Below are 6,022 nucleotides of genomic sequence, written 5' to 3'. Positions count from 1 at the left end.
GAATCTCCCTAAACTCACACTGTAAAATTTCAGAACAGCCAGGATAGAGGCATGACTAAAAGCTTCCAGAGAGGACAAACAGGTCACACACAAAAATTAGAGTGGCCTCAGACTTCACAGAAATAACACTGGATGCTGGAAAATAATAGCGTAATGCCTTAAAAGTTCCTCCTTTTAAAGAATTTTTGACCTTGATGTCTATACTCAGCAAACTGCCAGTCACGGGGAAACGCATAATAAAATAATTTTAGACATGTAAGATATTAACTTTCAGTAAAAGTGGCAGGTGATCACACATGTTTATTCCCTCTCCCTCCCAAAGCCACACAAACACAATAGTAAAGTAATAAAGAAGGCAGTAGCTAGGGTGGCCACACATCCTGGTTTGCCCAAGGGTTGTCCCTCCACCATTATTCAGTACTCCCTTTCACTTTCAAAAATATCTTGGTCCAAATGAAAATTATATGGTCACCCTGTTACTAATCTGCAAGGGAAAAAAATGCCCTAGCAATTTCAACAGATCTGAGGGAGGTGGAAAGCAAACAGAAAAATGATAACTGATTTAGCAGAATAAAAATTACCACTTAAGTTCTGCAGAAGGGAATGCACATAGAAGTCAACGTGCCCTTGGAAACCCCTGAGGCTTTATTCTCTGGGGAAAGCAAAGAGGTTCTTTATTCAGGAATAAAGAATTCAATAATTCTGTGAGGCACAGGACTGGAAACAGGTGGGTTCAGTGAAAAAATATGCACAGTGGACAGTAGGCCTTCTTCCCTTTTACTTTACTTTGAACCCAGAACACTAGCAGCTAAGCATGTTTGCTTGCTTTGCTTGCTTTGCATGTTTCTATAAAAATTAGAGAGAAATTTTTTCCTTGGTGGCCCAAACACTGTAAAAGGACATAGTGACTGAATATTGTCATGAGCCCATAATTTTTGCCTTGAGTAGAATAATGAAGAGGGTGGAAACCACCCCCCAAGTTGCACCGTCAATCTCTCCATCACCTGCCCCATCTCCAAAGGAACCACAACAGTTCTAGGACCCAAAACCTTTCAGACCATTGAAGAATTCCACCTGCGTTTGGTAAGGAACAAAGAGTGAGTGTAACTCTTTGACCAGTCTCTGTCTCTTGGTGTCACAATTTCCACTTCATGGAGACAGACTGGTCTAGGTCCACCCCCAATACCCTGAAAAAAAGGAGACTTCTCTAATTTTGGCCCTCCCTAGAACCTTAGTGCTATGTTATCAGACTGTGTTTAATTATTTGTTTACATATCTGTCTCCATCACTAAACTCCAAAATGCATATGAATAAAAATGGTGTGTTATTTGGGGTCCGTACCTTCAAGATGCGCTCAGTGCCTGGCAGCTTGTTGAATAAATGAGTCTAGGAGATTACTGGCAATGAAGTAGTTTGCACGTGAGAGTATCAGAGAATAGTATTAACACCTCTGAAATCCTTCTTTTGAAAATCATCAAACATTATCCACATTACTCAAACACATACACGTGAGCCATGCAACATACCTGCATCAGGATCTTTAGGCGATCCAATGGCGCTGTGCATGTCCGAGCACAAGTGCCAGCTAAGCCTCCAGCCAATAGATATTTCCACAACAGGCCAGATTGTCTTTCTTCATCAATTAAATTATGAAAAGTCCATCTATCTCCCATATCAATTCCCTGTTAAAATGAAAAAATAATAATTATATGATCTCATGTGAAAATTTTACCTCCTTACAAGATCTAAATAATGTTTTATATATCTCAGCTCCCCAGTAATATCTTATCCTAGAATATTGTGCTTCATGATATGTGGGAGCTAAATATTAAAACAATTGATTTCATGGAGACAGAGAGTAGAATGATGATTACCAGAGGGTGGGAAGGGTAGTGGGGACAGGGTATAAAGTGGGGATGGTTAATGGGTACAAAAATATATTTAGATAGTTAGATAGAATGAACAATATTTGATAGCATAACAAAGTGACTATAGGCCGGGCGCGGTGGCTCACGCCTGTAATCCTAGCACTCTGGGAGGCCGAGGTGGGCGGATCGTTTGAGCTCAGGAGTTCGAGACCAGCCTGAGCAAGAGCGAGACCCCATCTCTACTAAAAATAGAAAGAAATTATATGGACAGCTAAAAATATATATAGAAAAAATTAGCCGGGCATGGTGGCGCATGCCTGTAGTCCCAGCTACTCGGGAGGCTGAGACAGGAGGATCGCTTGAGCTCAGGAGTTTGAGGTTGCTGTGAGCTAGGCTGACGCCACGGCACTCACTCTAGCCTGGGCAACAGAGTGAGACTCTGTCTCAAAAAAAAAAAAAAAAAATTAAAAAAAAAAAAAAAAAAAACAAAGTGACTATAGTCAACAATAAGTTGTGGTATACTTTAAAATAACTAAAAGAGTGGAATTGGAATATTCCTAACACAAAGAAATGATAAATGTTTGAGGTGATGCAGACCCCAATTATCCTGCTTTGATTATTACACATTGTATGCCTGTATCAAAACATCATATGTACCCTATAAATACATACAACTATTATGTACCCATAATGATTAAAAATTTAAAATGAAAAAAAAGAATATTATGCTCCATTAACTGGTACAATTTTAAATAACCCATAAATCTAAAAATCTAAACCATTTTCAATTAAAAATTATTTGTCTAAGATCGAATACAAAAAGAAAAATCTTTCAAATTCTAATAAATATTTTTAGCTATGGTGAAACACAGGCTACACAAACTACTAATAAACACACATACACACACCACATTTTGTTAATCCATCCATGAATTGATGGGCACTTAGGTTGATTCCACATCTTTGCAATTGTGAATTGTGCTGCAATAAACATTTGAGTGCAGGTGTCTTTTGGATAAAATGCCTTCTTTTCCTATTGATACCCAATAAATAGTGGGATTGCTAGATCAAATGGTAGGTCTACTTTTAGTTCTTTGAGAAATCTCCATATTGTTTGCCATAGAGGTTGTACTAATTTGCACTCCTACCAACAGTGTTAAAGTGTTCCTTCCTCTCTGCATCCACCCCAGCATCTATTGGTTTTGGACTTTTTAATAAAAGCCATTCTAACAGGGCTAAGGTGATAACTCATTTTGGTTTTAATTTGCATTTCCCTGATGATGAGTGACACTGAGCATTTTTTCATATGTTTGTTGGCCATATGTCTATCTTCTTTTCAAAAGTTTCTGTCTTTGGCCCACTTATTAATAGGGTTGTTTGGTTTTTTCTTGCTGATTTGTTTGAGTTCTTTGTAGATTCTGGATATTAGCCCTTTATCAGATGTACAGTTTGCAAATATATCCCATTCTGTAGGTTGTCTGTTTGCTCTGTTGATTATCTCCTTTGCTGTGCAGAACATTTTTAATTTAATCAAGTGCCATTTTTTTATTTTTGTTGTTACCGTAATTGCCTTTGGGGTCTTAGTCATAAATTCTTTGCCTAGACTGATGTCTAGAACAGTTTTTACTACATTTTCTTCTAGAATTTCTATGGTTTCCTGTCTGACATTTAAGTCTTTATCCATCTTGAATTACTTTTTGTAAATGTTGAGAGATAGGGGTCCTGCTTCATTCTTCTGCATGTGGCTATCCAATTTTCCCAGCACCATTTATCGAATAGGGCTTCTTTTCTCCAGTGTATGTTGTTGGGGACTGGGTGAGACCCTCTCCACGGAGGCTGATGTTGGGATTGTTCTGCCCAGGGTCTCCATGTAGAAGTGACAGTGGCAGCTGGGTGAGGCTATCTAGGCAGAAGTCGTGGGTGCCCAGGCTGTGGGTGTTTGCTTGAACCAGGTCCAGGTGTAATGGCAGGTCAAGGCTGGGGGGGTCCCTGGCAGGGCCCCCTTGGGACATTCTGCCCACCTAGTGGCAGTGGTAGAGACTCAGAGGTGGGGTCTTGGGGTCCAGGTGCAGTGCTGGAATCTTGGGGGTGGTGTCCTGGGCCTGGCAGAAGCTCTGGAGCTAACAGAGTGGAGCCTCAGGCTCCAGCACAAGAGCCTCAGCTGGAAATTCTCCTTCAGTCCGGTGTCCCACCTCGCTGCTCTGGGGTTTCACAATGTTCCTTCACAAAAGAGCCACCCATAGGTCCACAACATTCTTTTCCTGATTACAGGACAGGGGTGTCCCCCCATCCTCCCTATGGATCTTGCAGGACCTGCTGGTCACAGGCTGACACAGAGGCTGTGGTAGAGCCACCTGGACCTCCCAGAGCAAAGGAGAAGGAGCAGGGAAGATGGACCTCAGCAGTGGACATGCAGGCTTGCGAGACAAAGGCCAGGCCAGATCCCAGAATGCAACTTTCTTAAACTTAACGTAGACTATTGAAAGAAAGCCCAAGTGTTAAAAATGAAAAAAGAAACACAGATTTCGTAAAGGAAGAATAGACCTCAGAGGATTTGAAATACAAGTTCAGTTCAAAGTCCTTTATTTTTTACCAATAATAATGGTTAATGCATATGGTGCTTAACATGTGTTAGCTGCTGTTGTGCGTGCTTTACACATGTTAACTAATTTAATCCTTACAGAAACCTAAGGAGTAGGTATCATTCTTTGTTTTATTTTACAAACATTAGGAAACTGAGGTACAGAGAGGACACACAGCTTATAAGGATGGAACTCGCATCTGAACTCAAGCAGACTAGCTCCAGAGCCCTTGTTCCTGAGCACCTGCCAGCATTCATTAATAATTTCCTGTTCACCAGGCATTGCATTCAGTATTTCGATAGGACTGTCTCTTGTATCCTCACATCAGCCCTATGCAGTAGGTAATATTATTTTCATATCTATTTTATAGCTGAAAACAATGAGGCTTAGAAAGGTTAAATGATGTCCCCAAGGTCACAGGGCTAGTAAGTAGGTGCACTAGGAAGTACATCCAGGTAGTATGGCTCTAGAATTGATGGCCTTAAATGTTACACTGGCCTCCTTACCTATAAGGAGGAGGCCAGTAACTTAACTTCTCTTTACCTAAGTTTCCACATCTATAACATAGGAATAATAATCCCTATCTCAAAGAGTTGTACAAGGATGTACATACAGTCATGGGACATAGAAGAACAGTGTAGATTATTTAATATAATTGAGAATTACCAAGCAAAAATTTTATACAATTTTAAGAAACTTTGAAAATTTGAAGAAATTATGAAGCACAGATCTCTAAGTGTACTTGAAGACAAGAGCTATGCAGACTATGATATATATACGAATATGAAACTTGTCACTCTTTCAAGAGAATTCCAGTTATGGTTTATTCATTCATCCAACAAATATTTATTGGGGCCAGGTGCAGTGGCTCATGTCTGTAATACTAGCACTTTGGGAGACTGAGGTGGGAGGATCACTTGAGGCCAGGATTCTGAGACAAGCCTGGGAAACATAGCTAGACCCCATCTCTACAAAAAAATTTTAAAAATTAGCCAGGCATGGTGGCATGAGCCTGTAGTCCCAGCTACTTAGGAATCTGGAGGTAGAAGGATTGCTTGAGCCTAGGAGTTTGGGGTTTCAATGAGCTTTGATAATGTCACTGCACCCTAGCCCAGGCAACAGAGTGAGACCCTGTATCAAAATAAAAAAAAAAAAAAAGAAAAAAGAAAGAAAAGAAAAAATATATATTTATTGGAGCTGGGCACGGTGGCTCATTCCTGTAATCCTAGCACTTTGGGAGGTCATGGCAGGAGAATAGCTTGAGGCCAGGAATTCAAGACCAGCCTGAGCAAGAGCAAGGCCTTATGTCTACAAAAAATAGAAAAATTAGCCAGGCGTGGTGGCGTGTACCTGTAGTCCCAGCTATTTGGGAGGCTGAGGCAGGAGGATTGCTCAAGCCCAGGAGTTTAGGGTTGCAGTGAACTTTGATCATGCCACTGCATGCTAGCCAGGGCAACAGAGTGAGACGCTGTCTCAAAACACACACACACACACACACACACACACACACACTCGGAAAGTACTGTATGACATGGCAATCCTCAAATCACAATCCCCATTTTCAGGCAAGTA

This window comes from Eulemur rufifrons, chromosome 8 (assembly GCF_041146395.1).
Source record: "Eulemur rufifrons isolate Redbay chromosome 8, OSU_ERuf_1, whole genome shotgun sequence".
NCBI lineage: Eukaryota > Metazoa > Chordata > Mammalia > Primates > Lemuridae > Eulemur > Eulemur rufifrons.
The sequence above is the reverse complement of the archived record's forward strand: the minus strand, read 5'-3'. Positions refer to the sequence as shown.